Source organism: Heterocephalus glaber, unplaced genomic scaffold (genome assembly GCF_053883595.1).
Source record: "Heterocephalus glaber isolate CG9 unplaced genomic scaffold, H.glaber_assembly_v1.0 deba00001457, whole genome shotgun sequence".
Taxonomy (NCBI): Eukaryota; Metazoa; Chordata; class Mammalia; order Rodentia; family Bathyergidae; genus Heterocephalus; species Heterocephalus glaber.
The window spans coordinates 40,010,171-40,028,362 of record NW_028258305.1 but is presented as its reverse complement, the minus strand read 5'-3'; the positions used below and the strand labels follow the sequence as shown (position 1 = coordinate 40,028,362).

General features: G+C 38.1%; 1 protein-coding gene across 7 annotated transcripts in view; it reads right to left on the bottom strand.

The window, feature by feature from the left end:
• Rbks (ribokinase) overlaps positions 1-18,192 on the bottom strand; it is a 117,418-nt gene that overhangs the window by 92,070 nt on the left and 7,156 nt on the right. The gene's annotated exons all lie outside the window — the stretch shown is intronic.

The window sequence follows — 18,192 nt, the reverse complement described above, 5'->3', positions numbered from 1 at the left end:
TTCACCTATCACCAAGACTCAATCATTATCAACTCACAGCCCATCTTATTTCAGTCTAAACTTTCACTGACTTCTCCAAAAGCTAAGCGCTTTTACCATAATGTTATTGCTTGATGATGATAGTATCAAATGAGGCAAAAAGAATAAAAGGTTTTGTTCCAAGGTAAGATTTTCATAACTGTGAAAACAAAAGATGTGAGGGAACAAAATCTTTGAAAGATGGAAAGAAATGACTGACTTTAAAATGGGAGAGTTGTTCTGGGAATGGGGCAAATGAAGAAGGGGTAAAGGGGCCAGAGAACTCTCTGCTTGGCCACAGTGGGCCAAAGGCCAGAAGGAGCAGATGGAAAGCAATCATGTGTGACTAAAAAGGTTAATTAGCTTTAGATGGGAAAGGCCGAGAGATAAGTTTGCAATGGCAAGTAGTCTGAGAACTTATGCTGCTTGAGTAGATCATAAATTTATATTCATTTACAGGTTATGGTCTAGCTGAAATCAACATCATAATATATATTCCTACAGTAACAGAATGATGACAATTCCCACAGGTCACTAACAGCTTATTTGCAGGGGGTGAAAGATTAAACTCAACCCGTGAGCCTCCTTTCTGTGGTTCTAAAAGTGTTAATAAATTGGGCTAAAACTACTCCACTCCTGAGCAGCACGCTGTCAAATATGGTTGAGATTCAAAAGAGGTTCATCAATAATTTGAAAACATCCCACTCCTCCTCTTTTCAATTCTATTTTTATCTTGGATTCTAAATGCATTTATAGTACTGATGAAGAAAATATACATCTAGAAGGTTCACTTCTGAAAAAGGTACTCAATCAAGAGAAAAATGGTTTTAATGTAATGTTATTATCCTGTCATTTAATTTAGCAATGACAAGTGATGATGAGATTTTGATTTGCATCAGAAATCTTAAACATTTTAGGACTCTGTTATGAACAGGCAATGATGAGTAATCTGTGTGACTGAGTAGCTATGTGAATTCTTGGCTTATTGATGCCACGATAAACAACACTCATAACAACCTTAAAAGGAAAAAAAAATTTTCAATGTGGCTAAAAACAGGCCAAATAATTCAATTAGTGAGACTGTCACTAAGTAAATTTATGTCTTTCACTGTATTTATACTTGGATCTGGGTCAAATTCACTGGTTTGAATCAAGTGTCTTTTTTATTATCAGCTGTGGGAAATCATGAGAATTATATGACCAGATTATTATTGGGATGAATATATGTAGGGGAGGGTGGAATCAGGGGTACAGCGTATGTGTCTGATGTGGGAGCAGATGGCTGGGATTTAAACTCATTTCTAAATACGTAAATGATATTAACACAAGCACTCCATTAATTCAGCAATCACTGAAACTCATCACTCCTTTGGTATTTTACCATTTTCTTTTCTCTTCCTTCTGCATTGTTTCCCTGCTCCTGCCTCTTTTTTCTTTCAACTGTAAACTTCCCTTACATGATGACAGGGACCGAATCTACTCTATCCTCCATTTTAGCCAAAGTACCTGTCACTTAGCATGAGGTTAACAGATACTTGCTGATGGAATGAATCTTTTGAAGTCTCCCTTTGTCTCTTTTCTATGACTCCCCTGTATAACATCATTCTTGCTTCTGAATTGAGGATGTCGAGCTGTTGATTAGGGGCAGGAGGAGGAAATTGGCAGGGTTGACTATATAATTTCCTGGTGATAACAATCCCAGATTTTACCAAATTTTGCCTACTTCATTCCCAGTTTTAGCAACATTCCTCTTCCCCAGGCAAGAATTTTAACTATAGATCATATCACTATTCCTTCATGGATGCAATAACTCAAATATTGATCCAGTGTTTCCCAATGTACATTCTACAGGGCAAAATCAAATTGCTGACAATAAGATAAAATCCAAGCCTGATGCAAGTCACAGAGGAAAAAGAACATGTTACAGAGCACAGAGCTTATTATGATTCGTGTCTTTTCAAAAAAGGAAAAAGATGTATGTACGCTCATGCACTGCTTAATGACAGGAATATGTTCTAAGAAATGCATCATTGAGTGACTTTATTGTTTTTGGAACTTTACTTATTTAAACTAAGGTGGCAATATAATCCTATGGGACCATCACTGCACATGCTGTCAGTCCATGGCTGACAGGAATGACTGTGTATGCTCTCATATAGCACGTGAATGCATAGAAAGTGAAATGGTTATGACAAGAATCCACAGAAAAGGTGGGGCCAAAAATTGCACATTTTACTTTATATACTTATGTCCATAAATGTGTATAACACAAATATATTAGTGTGTTATGGTACAGCGCTGTTACTACTTCAGGTTAATTTGCCCTTGCTACCTTATTTCCTAAGTATCTGTTCTTCATGGGCACCAACTGGCTTCCTGCAGGTGCAAAAACCACCTACCAGACCCTTGGCCCATGCTATGTTCTTCCTACTGCAGGACCTCCCTGTTTCTGTGCTATGGTTCCTCAGGCTGTCCCAAAGGGCTGAACTACCAACTCAAGAGCATCCAGTGACTTACACATGGGTCTTTTTTCTGTTTTAATTTCTCTGCCATCAGCTCTTATTTCCTCCAGTACAGGGCTGAATAGAGCGTGTGCACTTAAATCTTTGTCTTACACCCTGCTTCTGTTTAAACAGACTAAAAGAGCCGGGCATGGTGGCCCATGCCTATAATCCCAGTACTTGGGAGGCTGAGGCAGGAAGACTGCCATGAGTTGAGACCAATCTGGGCTAGTTGGTGAGTTCAAGGCCAACCTAAACTACATAGCAAGACCCTGTCTTAAAAACAAACAAAACAAAGGAAAAATCAAAACACTAAGACAGCTTATTGGATGTTTACTTTTTAAAAAGGAAATTTAAAGTAGAGAATGGAGAAGCAAGCAACTAGAAAGCTAACTGCAAACGAGCAGAAGCATTTCTGAATTCTAAATCCCAATTTACTTTGAATTAGGCTTTCCTAACGTATTTCCTTATTGATGGGCCAGGGATTTAGCTCAGTGGCACTGCGCCTGCCTTCCAAGTGGAAGGTCCTGAGTTCGATCCTTGGTACTGGAAAACAAACAAAAAAAACCAAAACATTTTTCCTTATTGAAACCAGGAGATTACATTCAGGATTAAGAAAGGACCTGCCCAAAGCACCACCCCCCTGGATATAAGCATTCTGTGATTTGCCCTAATTCAAATATGAGGTTTAGCAGGGTACTGAAGATAGACAGGTTAAAGTGCTCAAAGGAAAATAAAAATAAAAGAGGAGTACTCAACAAAACAAAACAGAACAAAACACGCTTGCTACCATGTAAAAGTTAAAAGAGGCTGGGCAAAGTGGTGCACATCTATAATCCCAGCACTTGGTTGAAGCAGGAAGATTTCAAGTTTGAGTTCTGCCTGGGCAGCTTACTGAGAGCCTGTCTCAAAAGAAAAAGGCCTGGGGATGTAGCTTAGTGTGAAGGCCCTGGGTTCAACGTTCAGTTCAAAAAAGTTAAAATAGAATAAATCTCTGAATGAGGATAAACCTCAGACAAGCAAAACTGTGCTTAAGACATTTATCTGAATGGAAGACAAAGTCATAGCTTTAAAAAATACCGTATTTTTGAGCTGGACAGAAAGGAAGAGTGATACTTGTTCATAGATGACTCTGTAGTCTTCCTTGCCATGAAAAGCCACATGGCTACAGCCTGGGGTTTGAGGCAAGAGGCCTGAGCCATTTACTGATTATGTTACCTTGACAGCTTTTCCCTTTGAACCAGCTTCTTTTCTTGCAAAAACAGTTTAATAATACTTGTCAACTCCTGAAATGGCTGGGTTTTGTACTCTGAGTTAATTCACTGACAGGTGTTACCAGAACAACTTATCAATTGCTTTTAACTTCTTGACAATGAGGTGGTTGTTAGAGACTCTTAGAAATTATTCCAACCAAAGGAAGAAATGACCTGGTGACAAGGGGATGAGAAGTCTTTCAATTTAACAGTGACATTAATACTGACTTCAACCAAAAGTCAAGGAATATATTGCTTTTTGGCTTTTGCATCCACTTTTTCTTCTTCTGGCTACAAGCTTCTAACATACTGTCAGCATCCATAACAGGAGATTGTTCATTAGTTTATACCCAATTAAAGTTCATTACACTAATTTATTATTCCTACTCCCTGTACTCTTCAACCATATCTGCTCTTCTCAGCATCTGCGTATGTCACATTTAAAAGGCTCAGAGTAATTTCAAAATCAAGTTGTCACTTGCAACAATAGGGATGAACTTAGAGGGCATTATGTTAAGTGAAATAAGCTAGGCATAGAGATAAATGCCATATAATCTCACCTATCTGTGGAATCTCAAAAAGTTGAACTCATAGAAGTAGAATAAATGGTGGTTTCCAGAGGCTGGAGGGAAGAGGGGGAAGGGGAAGGGGAGACATTGGTAACTGGGTACAAGGTTATAATCAGATAGAGGAACAAGTTCCGGTATTCTACAGGATAGTAGATAACTATGAAAAATTACATTGTACACTTGAAAATACCTAGAAGAGAGGTTTATGAATGAAGTGGTAAGTATTTGAGGTGACAAATATGATATTTGCCCTGAGTTGAACATTACAAAATGAATACAAGTTGAAAAATCACATTGTACCCCATAAATATGTATTAAGTATTTAATAGAAATTTTAAAAATCAAGTTAGCAACATCTATTTGTATCTCTGCAAAAAAGATCTTAAACTCTCAAATAAAAATTCATTCTAAATTGGCAGGGTGTGGGGTGCATGCCTGTAATCCCAGAATTCAGGGAGGCTGAGGCAGGAGAACTGCAAATTCAAGCCCAACCCTGGCAATTTAGCAACTTAGATCCTGTCTCAAAATAAAATAAGGGCTGGGAATGTGGCTCTGTGTAAATACCCTGGGTTTGATTCCCAGTAATGAAAAAAAATTCATTATAAATCCCTGTACTCTCAGAGGCTGAGCCTGGAGGACTGCAGGTTTGAGCTCAGCCTGGGGAAAAGGCCCTACATTCAATCCTCAGTACTTAAAAAGAATAAAATAAAAAATAATTCATTCGCAGGTCCCTAGCCTAAATTTGTTGAACATACATGATTTAAGGAAATGAAACATGAATTATGCTTTAAATAGTTCTTAACCAATTTTGATTTCTAACCTTTATTTTTCCCTAGCTAAAAAGTTTTAGATGCAGCTATTCTCAAATTTAGACAATGTTGTAGCCAGAAGTGGCCAGCCTTTTTCTGTGTCATGCCCTTGACTTCTATTTATTTAAAATTTACTTATGTGTGAGAAAAGCATGCTAGGCAATGGTAGAGACAATAAAGATGAGTACACTACAGTGTTCTCCTGTGTTATGGTCTTGTAAGCTCACTTCACATCTCTGCTCAATGTTACATGCTCAAGGAGGCCTTCCCAGATTACCTCACAGGAGACGTCCCATCCTGATTCATTCATGCTGACAAGAAGAACTTAAGTTTCTGGCTCACAGATAGCATTTTAATCTACTAGTGATTCCTTATTCACTGGGAATACGTTCCAAGACTCCTACTGGATGGCTGCAACCATGGACAGGACCAAACCCTCCATATATACTACTATACTTTTCCATACACACATACGCATGCATGCACACCCTCCTTCTAGTAAGGCTTAGCTTATAAATTAGGCACAGTAAGAGATTAACAACAATAATAAAATTATTATAACAATATATTATAAAAAACCTGAGCTGGGGATTTAGCTCAGTGGTTCCGGCACCTCCCTTGCAAGCGCAAGGTCCCGAGTTCGATCCTCAGTATCAAGAACAAAACAAAACAACAACAAAAAAAACCCTGCCAGCATAACTACTCTTACACTTTGAGGTCATTACTAAGTAAAATAAAATTACTTGAAAACAAGCACTGCAATACCATGCCAGTCTGTTAACTGAGAGATGTCTACCAAGTGACTGATGGGCAGGTAATACACACAGTGTGGATATGCTGGAGAAAGAAAGGATTCACCTCCCAGGGGAGTACAGCCGCATGAGTTTTCTGAAGAGAAGTTCTCTCTATTGTTTTCCTAGAAGTCTTTATTTCTGCTTCATATTAAGGATATAGAATACTATGTTGACTGTCAAGTACTTTAAATATTTCACTTCCCTCTAGCTCGCACTGTTTCTGACAACAGGTCTGCAATCGCATCTTTGTTCCCCTATAGGTAATGACCCCCAGGCTTGCTTCTAAGAGTTTGTGTATAGGTTAGCATTGAATTTGATTAGCCTTTGGTGTGGTTTACATTGTGTTTATCTTTCTTGGGGATCAATGAAATTTTTGGATTTAAGTTCACCTCTCAATTACGGTTTTCATAAAATTTGAAAAAAATTTCAATCATTATTTCTTCAAATATTTTTGGTGGTCTCTTTTTCTTCTTAGATTCCAGTTATACTATGTAGACCACTTGTCCCACAGGTCAGAGGGTCAGAAGCTCTGTGCATGTTTTCCTTTATGCCTCAATCAATTTAGGTAGTCTCTATCATTATATCTTTAAATTCACTTACTCATTCTTCTGTAATGTTCATTTACTTTGCTGTTAGGCCCGTCCAGTGAATTTTTAATGTCAGATATTTGTACTTTTTATTTCCTAAATCTCTATTTGGTTCTTTTATATGTCTTCCATTTTTCTCATGTTCATGCTTTTCTTTGAATCATTAAGCATATTTATAATGGCTCTTTTTTGGTTTTTTTGGTTTTGGTACTGGGGATCGAACTCAGGACCTTTCACTTGCGAGGCAGGTGGTGGAACCACTGAGCCAAATCCCTGGCTATAATGGATCTTTTAAAGTCTCTTTCTGCTAACTCCACTACTCCTATTATTTCTCTCTATTGGTTAGCTTTTTTCTCCTCTTGGTTATGGATCACATTTTCCTGCTTCTTTGTCTATAGTGACTTCTGAATGACTGCTGAGCACTGCACATGTTACATCACTGAGTTCTTAATTTTACTGTTTTTCCACAGATTGTTGAACTTTGTTTTTCCAAGCAGTTAAGCAAATTGTGGACTAGCTTCATCCTTTTAAAGATTGTTTTTGATATTTGTTGATAGGTTTAGCATCGGCTCTACTGGAGGGTAAATTTACCCCTTTTACTAAATTGTCCTTTTGAGATCTCCACTGCATGCTTTGGAGGTTCAACTATGTCTCTGTCTAGACAGAACCCAACATCTCTCATTCCTGTGTAACTTCTGGGAAATGCTCAATTACAGATCCTCAGTAGTTGCCAGGTTTGTGGAGTTTCTCTCTATGTGTGTTCATTTAGTATGCAGCAAGACTCCAGGGAACTCTGAAGCAGATTTCTAAGCATTCCTTGATTAGCACCATCTCCAGGACACTTTCCAACAAACTTTGTCCTCCTTAGCCTCTCTAAGCTGTGAACTGTTTTCTCAACTCATTGATAACTACCATGCTTTCCCGAGTTCCTCCTCTCTATGCTGGGGCCAGGAATATACCTCTCGGACTCACCTTGCTTGTTTCCTTTCTCTTCTGGATAACATTCTGTACTGCCTATTTTCTAATACTTGAAACAGTTGTTTTCTAGTTGTTTATTGTGAGAGGACAAGTATGAATAAGAGTCACTATAAAATGGTCAGTAGTAAATATTTTTGAGTAACAGTCTACACCTTAAAAGAAACATACAGAGGGGCTGGGGATTCAGCTCAGTGGCAGAGTGCCTGGCTGGCAAGCACAAGGTCCTGAGTTTGATCCCTGGTACCCCCCCCCAAAAAAAATAAAAATAAAAATTAAATAAAATAATGGGGTAGGGATTTAGCTGGGATGATACATGCCTGTATACCTACTAAAGAACACAATATACTGAAAGCAAGGAAAAAGGCTGTATAAGACTGTAGCTCAAGGAAAAATAAACCAGTTATTCAATTTCCAAAATGGAACAGTGGTTATGTGATGGAAGCCCTTATAATCTTAGCCCAGAAATAATGGTCAGAATAAAAGGACAAATAGGGATACTTTGTTTTCACTCTTCCAATGTGCATGGAGGATTGAATATAGAGGCTGGAGATTAAAAATCTATTTAAAAGTACTGCCTAATGTCAACAAATTTTTTTTTTGGTACTGGGGATCGAACTCGAGTCCTTGCACTTGAGGCAGGCAGCCGAACCACTGAGGTAAATCCCCGGCCCAACAAATATTTTTGGACATATAGATACACACATACATATGTATATTATAGTTTAAATATGAAGTGTCAACTCAAAGATTCCTGTATTGAGGGGTAATAACCTCATCATTGGATTAACCACTGATGAGTTCATAGCTGAATGGGCTACTAGGATACTAGGAGGTGGGGCCTGGTTGGGGGAAGCAGGTAATTGGGGGCATAACCTGGAAGGGTATATTCTTGTAGTTGGCCCCTTGCTGCTTCCTGGATGCAATAAGGTGAGCAGCTTTCCAGTACTACACTCTTCTGCCATGATGTTTCTGTGTTGGAGCCAGCTGACCATGAACCGAAACCTCTGAAACCATGAACCAAAATAAACCTTTTCTCTTCTGAGCTATGTATATCAGGCATTTTGTTCCACTAGTGGAAAGGTGATGCATACATCTATACTTTCGTACTCCTGATGGAGAATAGACTTGAAGAAAAAACAGAAGCTTAGGTAGGAAAAGGGGAATAAGTTAATTTTGGAACTGAAAGCTGTGAGAGAAGGCAGGAAAAAATGTGTGTGTGTGTGTGTATAAGGGATGAAGAAGCAGAGACTGAATAACAACAGGATCACAAAGGTATGTGTGAGGGTACTAAAAGTGGGAAAATCATAATGAATAAAATATAGCAGAAAGGGGACTAGTAAGACTAAAGAATTTGTTAAAGTTCTTGATGAATAAATTCATTGAAGATAATAAACTATGAATTTATACAATAATAAAAATAATAGTGACAACTACAGAATCAATGTTTTCTTTCCTATATTGCCAATTAATTATAGTAAATTTTAAATTTCAAAATGACTTCTGTCATCACATTATAATTATCTGGGATACATCTTCCTGCCATCTGCTGGTATAGTTTAAAGAAATAAAAATGGATTTTAATTTTATCCTAAACAAAATATAATTAGAATGATAAATCAGCATAAGAAAAATAAAGTATTCTAGAATTATTAAATTTTAATTTATCTACCAGTTTTGGGTTTTGGTGATCATACTTCTACATTCCCATCATTATGAGTAATCAAGAACTGGTTATATTTGAACTTAACAATATTTCCTCTTTTAGGGAGAAAGTGAGAATTTAAGTTAATACTGTTTTAACCTGAATGTTAACTCAGGTCTTCTGATCCACTGCTACAGTATTTAAAACACTCTGTGCTACTCTTATGGTTGGGATCCAAAAGGTGTAGAGCACTGTACTGAAGGGTGGGCTGCCAGCTGTGCCTCTGGGAAGTGACTGGATCTTCAAGAACTCTAAATTTATCAGTGAACGCATCTGTTGACGAGTTTACAGCTCAACAGGGATGTTAGGAGGTGGGGCCTAACTGGATGACACAGGTCACTGTGGGGATGGCTTTGAAGGGTATGTTTTGTCCCTGGCTCCTTCCTCTCTGGCTCTTTTCCCCCTCTCTGCTTCTTGGTCATCATGAGGTAAATGGTTTTTCTCTGCTATGTCCTTCAGCTGTTTCTGCCTTGCCATAGATCTAAAGCAATAGGGAGCTGATTATGGACTTAAATTTCCATAACTCTGAGCCAAATAACTCTTTCTCTAAGTTGTTTATCTCAGATATTTTGTCATAGTGACAAAAATCTGACTACCAGCCACTTTACGTGAAAATCAATATTTTCTCAATTGTGACAAGTATTTGTTTAAATAGCATTTTCAAAAGATCATTTAAAGGGCCTGGAATTTAGCCTGCCTTGCAAGCACAAGGTCCCAAGTTCAATCCTAGTACAAAAAAAAAAAAAAAAAAGATCATTTAAAAACTAGAGTCTAACCAGGCCCTTGAGGTCCAAAACAGTGAGGTAGAACCAGCAGCAAAATATTGTATAGCCTCTCTGGGACCTGCAATCTGGATACCTGGAAAAAACAACTGGGTGAAGAGGGAAAGAAAAAAGTTGACCTCCAGGAATTGGGAGGGAGCTGACAGGAAAACTAGAAACTACAGAGAAGCTGGAGAAACAGAGTACAACACAGAGAAAAGAATGAAGCAGTCTGGAAAACTGACCACAGCTCCTGGAGAGAGCGACCTGTCTACAATGATACAGGGTAAGCCTGGAGAGCACTGGCAGCTCCAGGGAGAAACAGCAGACCAGGATGGCAGCACTACCCCCAAGAAAAGCCTGCAGCTATTTAACTGCAAACACAGCATGAGGTTTTACTCTGAAAGTGACTCCTTCTGCATGGCAGGCTAGAGTTGAAGAAAAAAATCCAGTGCCATGCTTACAATACTTGAGAGGGTTTAATTAGGAGAAATTCTGGGAAGGGGTTAGTTGTTTAAGACTGAGCCACAGAATAACTATACTTCAAGGTTTCTGGTGTCACCCCACCATAGTGACTGGGTGGAGAGGGCCAAAGACAGTCACAGAGTGTAGGCTCCCCCCCTCCAAGAGATTTAAGCTCAGACCAGGAGGACATGGGGCCACATCCTCTGTGATGAGAACACAGGCTGGTTGTGTGTGGCATTCAGAAGTGGTTCAGTTTGAAAGTGCTTGCAATAAGTACAGCAGTCTGCTTGACACCCTCCACTGCTGCCTACATTGAGCATAGAACTCAGTGGTCTCTTTGCTTTGTCCATCTACCAATGTGAGCAAGAATTTGCCTTGGCTTGCACATTTGCCACAGCCTGGGGTGTATGTACAGAGGGGTCTTGGGAGCAGTGGGAGGACCCCACAAACCCACAGGCTGTAAAGCCAGGTGAAGAAAGCCATGATGAAGGGTGCACAGAGGGACACCGAACCTGGGAGTAGCTACAGTGATCACAGACTTACAGGAGACACTACTGATTGAGGAAACCCAATGTGTGGCAAGATTTAGCATTCATACACAAAACTGTATCTTAATTACTGTTCTCATTGCTGAGACAAAATATCTAACACCTAACACCCAAAGTTAAAGAAGGAAAGGTTTATTTTGACTTATAGTTTGCAGAGGTTTTAGTCCATAATCAGCTGGCTCCAAGGCAGGGTGGCATGGCAGAGGGGCATCAGAGAGGAGAAATAGTTCATGGCAGGGAGAAAGCAGCAAAACCAGTGAAGCAGCAAGTAACCCAAACAGACCTCTTTCTGTCCTGCATATTACATCTAGGCTACCTGGCCTTAAAGTGAGTAGCACTAACACCCAGGGTGGGGCGACCTCGATCCTACCCAGAACTATGCCAAACCAATCAGTGGACTGATTTAGTAATCACACACTCAATCCCAGCATCACACACTCTAGATCCAGCCACCTCTGAAAAGCTTCACCTATAACTGTATGAGACTCTGGGGTGTGGGGGTGGGCATACTGAGACATAGCCATAACAGTGAGTGTGGAAACAAAATAGATCTTAGCAGTGATTCACTATCTGGTGGATTTCAACACCGCAGACCCTGGAAAGAAACCACTCATTCAAAAACACAAAGGAGTTTTTTGGATTCATTTTTTTTTTTTAAGTTTTTTCCTTTACTTTGATCTTATTTCTTCTATTATTTCTTTACTGTTTCTTTTATCTAATTCTTTTTACTGTTTCTTTTACTTATTTTTCTTTTATTCCTTAATATATTTTCTTACTTTTATCTCATCTTTTTATTTTTCAGATTTTACCTCTTTCATTCTCCCATTCATCACTCCCTTCATCTTTACTACTATTACAATTAAACTTCATTAATCTTTAGATATTTAGGTAACTATGATATTACTGCTGAATTCTTTTCTATTATGAATGGTGGTATAGTTGTTACATTAAGTAAATATTAATTGTATGTCAATATTTGGTTCATCTTTGTGTCTGTATTATAGTTATATATGTCTTTTCTATGGTTAAGAATGATATAGGGCTGGGGGTTTAGCTCAGTGGTTCTGCCGCTTGCCTTGCAAGTGCAAAGTTCTGAGTTCAATCCCCGGTACCAAAAAAAAAAAAGAATGATACAGTATCTTTAATTGGTCCTTATGGTATATCAATATTCAGTTTGTCTTTGACTGTATTATTGTTGATTTTGTTGCTATTGCCAGGGTTGCATAATCGTTGCTATTAACTGGTTTTTACTGAGTGCCAATATCTGGTTTGTCTTTGCATAATCAACAACACTATAATTCATTTCTGGAGAACTGGGTGCTGGGCCAATCATGCTGCATGCTTACCTCCCAAATAAATGGAAGTGGCTGGATCCTGGGACAGAGGCAAACAGTTAGTATGGCCTACAGTTAGCCACATCCACAGTCCATTACTGAAAAGCTGACACTAAAGAGATTGCCATACTAGAAATAAAGTCCTTTTTTCTCCAGTTTTCATAATTTATTAGTGCATGTTTTCAGTACATAATGATTACATTCCTTGTTGAGAGTTGGTACATGTATATAACACATCTCAATTCTTCTTTTCATCACTTTCCCCTCCCATCACCTTTTGATCATCCTTCCCATTTGAAAAAGACCTATCTCTCTACTTCCCATAGGCTGTCTTCTACTTTGGTCTTGATTTATTTTTTGGGTTTCTCATATTAGAGAAGCCATGCAATATTTAAGATTGTGTGATTTATTTCACTTAATATTATGGTCTCAAGGTACATCCATTTTCTTACAATGACTCAAGTTTATCCTTCATTATGGCCAAGCATTACTCTCTTTTTATAAATACCACATTTTCTTTATCCATTCATCTATAGTAGGAAAGTCTTTCCACTATAATTCACTTGCAAATCTCAGAAGGTATGTGTGGGCACCCACCCCCAAACACATGCCAAAAATATGAGAACACAAGACAACAAAATGCCTATCAAACTCCCAATACCCCCAAAGCTGATCCATGGAGGATCAGTGGGGATGAAATCAAAAGCAAAACAGCTGAATTATACTACATGATAAAAGAAGAGACAGAAAAACAAATCAAGGACTGGCGATTTAGCTCAGTGGTTCCGCCACCTGCCCCGTAAGCACAAGGACCCGAGTTCGATCCCAGTACCAAAAAAAAAAAAAAAAGAAAAACAAATCAATAAGGTGCTCAGCCAAGCTCTAAGAAGATATAAATAAACTACAGAGATGGAGAGCAGAGTAAAAGACATGATTACAGGCTCTAGAACAGAAACAATAAAAAAACAGATGAAGGCTGTGGATTTAGCTCTGTGGTTTTGCTGCCTGCTGCACAAGTGCTAGGATCCAAGTTCGATCTCCGGCACCAAAAAAAAAAAAAAAGATGAGCTCAGAACCATGCTGAAAGCCATGAATGCCTGGCATAAGAAAGAAATGGAACCATGACTGTCCAACATAAGAAAGAAATGGAATCCATGAAACAGACTCAAACAGATATCCAGGAGATTAAAAACTCCACTGAAAGTATTCACAGCAGATTAAGGGAATGTGAAGATAGAATATCAGATATATAAGACAGGATTATGGTTAGTGACCATGAAAACAGAGATTTCTCAAAAATAGTAAGTGACCACAAGAAATTAATCCAGCAGCTGCTAGATGATGCAAAGAAGAATAACATAAGACTGAAAGGAGCCCACAAAAAAGCAGGAGAAAGTACAATTGACATAAAAAAACTGTTCACAGAAGTAATAGTAGAAAACTTCCCAGACAGAGGTAGAGAATTGGATATACAGATAAGTGAGGCACATAGAACTCCAACTAGCCACGATAAAAAAAAATCTACACCTAGACATGTAACAGTCAAGATCGCAGAAACCCAATAGAAGAACAAAATCCTACAAGCAGTTAGAGAAAAGAAACAAATCACCTACAAAAGAAAGCCCATCAGAATCACAGCAGACTTCTCAACACAAATGGTCAAATCAAGGAGAGCCTGGAGTGAAGTATTTCAAGCCCTAAAAGAAAATAACTTCCAACCTAGACTGTTGTATCCTGCAAAATTTTCTAATTATCTTTCAAAATCGATGGGGAAATTAGATACTTCCACGACAAAGAACACCTGAGAAATTTCATGAACACCAAACCAGCACTCCAAACAATTCTAAACAATAACCTAGAAAAAGACAATGAAGGTCACAACTCCATGAGGCTCAACAGAGGGAAGCCACCAGGCAAGGCAAAAAACTAAAGGGAAAGGAGGAAAAATAAAAAATAAAAGAGGCAACAACAGTAAAACATCATGACAAGGAAGAGTCAATATCTATCAATTAAAACCATCAATGTTACTGGCCTCAATTCATCAATCAAAAGAAACAGACTGGCAGAATGGATCAAGAAGCAAAATCCAACAATATGTTGTATACGAAAAACACACCTAATTAAAAAAGAAATTCATAGACTGATAGTAAAAGGATGGAAAACAGTTATCCACATGACAGGAACCCAGAAAAAAGCAGGGATAGCAATCTTATTTGCAGACAAAGTAGATTTTAAACCAAAAGTAATCAAGAGAGACAAAGATGGTCATTACATCCTTGTGTAGGAAGCAATCCAAGAGGAAGAGATGACAATCATAAATATATATGCACCAAATAGGAATGCTCCCAACTATACAAAACAAATATTAATGGACATGAAAAACCAAATAAGCACTAATACAATTGTAGTGGGGAACCTCAATATCCCACTATCACAAATAGACAGATCATCTAGAAAAAAAATCAACGACAAAATTCTAGAACTGAACCAAGCTATTGAACAAATGGACTTAATAGATGTTTATAGTGTTCCACCCCACAAAATCAAAATATACATTCTTTTTGGCTGCACATGGGTCATTCTCCAAAATAGACCACATGCTAGCTCATAGGACATGTTTAAGTAAACGTAGAAGAACTGAAGTTACCCCCTGTATATTATCAGACCATAGTGCAATAAAATTGGAGATCAATAGCATAAGAAACCACAAAACCCCCACAAACACATGGAAATTGAATGATACTCTCCTGAAAAACCAATGGGTCACAGAGGAAATTAAAGAAGAAATTAGACAGTTTCTACAAGTAAATGATAATGCCAGTGGAAAATACAGGAATCTATGGGACACAATGAAAGCAGTTCTGCAAGGGAAATTCACAGCAGTGAATGCTCATATTAGGAAAACAGAGAGAGCTCAAATAAACAACCTGATGCTGAACCTCAAGCTCCTGGAAAAAGAAGAGGATGACAAACCCAAAGCCCGTACAAGAGAGGAAATTATAAAGATCAGGGCAGAAATCAATGCAATGGAGACTAAGAGAACAATACAAAAAAATCAATGAATCAAAGAGTTGGTTTTTCAAAAGAATAAAATTGACAAACCTTTAGCCAACCCTATCAAAAAAGGAAAGAAAACGTTCAAATCCATGCAATTAAGAATGAAAAAGGTGAAGTCACAACAGACCCAGCAGAAATCCAGAGGATCATCAATATTTACATTGAGAACCTATACTCTAATAAAATGGAAAACACAGAAGAAATGGACAGATTCCCAGATACATATGAATTGCCAAAGTTAAATGAAGAAGATACAGAAATTCTAAACACCCCGATTACAATGAGTGAAATTGAAAACGTAATTAAAAATTTACCAACAAAGAAAAGCCCAGTTCCTGATGGCTTCACTGATGAATTCTACAAGACATTTAAAGAAGAACTATTGCCACTACTCTTTAAACTCATCAATGAAATTGAAAGGGAAGCAAAGCTTCCAAATTCATTCCTGGAAGCAAGTATTACTTTGATTCCAAAACCAGGGAAAGACCCAACCAAAAAAGAGAACTACAGGCCAATCTCCCTAATGAACACAGATGCAAAAATCCTCAACAAGACACTGGCAAACAGAATACAGAGGGTCATCAAGAAGATCATATACCCTGACCAAGTTTGATTTATTCCAGGGTTGCAAGGATGGTTCAACATTCATAAATCAATAAATGTAATACACTACATTCACTAACAGAGCCAAGGACAAGAACCATACGATCATCTCAATAGATGCAGAAAAAGCATTCGACAAAATCCAACACTCATTCATGATAAAAACCCTACAGAAAATTGGAATAGAAGGTCTTTACCTCAACCTGATTAAGGGTATTTATGAAAAACCAACAGCCAACATCATACTAAATGGTCAAAAACTGAAAACTTTCATGCTAAAATCAGGAACAAGACAAGGATGCCCACTATCACCACTCCTGTTCAATATAGTTCTGGAAACATCAGCCACAGCAATTAGAAAAGAGAAAGAAATAAAAATTACAAAGATAGGAAAGGAAGAAGTTAAACTGTCATTTACTGATGATATGATACTTTACATAGAAGACCCTATAAACTCGGTCAAAAGTCTTCTAGACCTAACTGACAAATTTAGTAGAGTAGCTGGATACAAGGTCAACACTCAAAAAACAACAGCCTTCTTGTACCCAAATAACACTCACTGAGAAAGAAATTAGGGAAACAATTCCTTTTACAATAGCATCAAAAAAATTGAAAGATCTAAGAATCAATCTAACAAAGGAAGCAAAAGACTTCTACACAGAAAACTACAGCACTCTGAGAAAAGAGATGAAAGAGGATATAAGAAAATGGAAAGACATCCCTTATTCCTGGGTAGGAAGAACCAATATAGTGAAAATGGCCATACTTCCAAAACTGCTATATAGATTTAATGCAATGCTGATTGAAATTCCAATAATATATTTCACAGAACTAGAGGAAACAATCCAAAAATCCATTTGGAACCAGAAGAGACCCAGAATAGCAAAAGCAATTCTAGGCAGGGCTGGGGATTTAGCTCAGTGGTTCCACTGCTTGCCTTGCACGTGCAAGGTCCCAAGTTTGATCCCCCATACGCCCCCCAAAAAAGCAATTCTAGGCAACAGAGATATGGCTGGGGGTATCACAATCCCCAACTTGAAACTATACTACAAAGCTACTGTGATAAAAACAGCATGGTACTGGCAAAGAAACAGACCCGAGGATCAGTGGAGTAGATCAGAAGATGCAGAAACAACTCTAGACATACTCAGCCACCTCATCTTTGACAAAGGAGCCAACCACCCTCATTGGAGGAAAGATAGCCTATTTAATAAATGGTGTTGGAAAAACTGGATTTCAACCTGCCAAAGATTAAAACTAGACCCATATCTATCACCATGCACTAAACTAAGATCAAAGTGGATTAAAGATCTAAATATTAAGACAGAAACACTAAACTTGCTGGAAGATAAGTCAGGTAGAACTCTTGAAGACATTGGCGTAGGAAAAGACTTTATGAACAAAACCTCAGTAGCACGGGAACTAGCAGAAAGAATCAACAACTGGGATCTCATCTTATTAAAAAGTTTCGGCACTGCAAGAGAAACCACCAACAGAGCTAGGAGACAACCTACAATCTGGGAAAAAATTTTTAGCAGCTGTACCTCAGACAAAGGTCTACTGTCTAGAATATATAAAGAAGTGAAAAAAATCAGACCCCCCAAATTTAAAGACCCAATTCAAAAATGGGCATCTGAAATGAATAGACATTTCTTAGACAAAGAAGCAAAAGCAACAAATAAGCATACGAAAAAATGTTCAACATCACTGGTCATTTGAGAGATGCAGATGAAAACAACACTGGGATTCCACCTCATCCCAGAAAGAATGGCTGCTATCAAGAAATCAACCAATAACAAATGCTGGTGGGGCTATGGAGAGAAAGGAACCCTTCTCTATTGTTGGTGGGAGTGCAGACTGGTGCAACCACTGTGGAAATCAGTATGGAGATACCTCAAAGAACTATGGCTAGAGGTCCCATTTGACCCAGATATTCCCCTGCTGGGTATCTTCCCCAAAGAATTAAAAGAATCATACCACAGCGATATATGTGCATCCATGTTTATAGCGGCACAGTTTGTAATAGCTAAAGCTTGGAAACAACCCAAGTGCCCATCAACTGGAGACTGGATAAAGAAGATGTGGTTTTTTAAAAATATAAAATGGAATACTATTCAGCCATAAAGAATGAGAAACTAGAGACATTTATACCTAAATGGATGCATATTGAGACCATCCTCTTAAGTGAAACAAATAGGACACATGTGTAAATA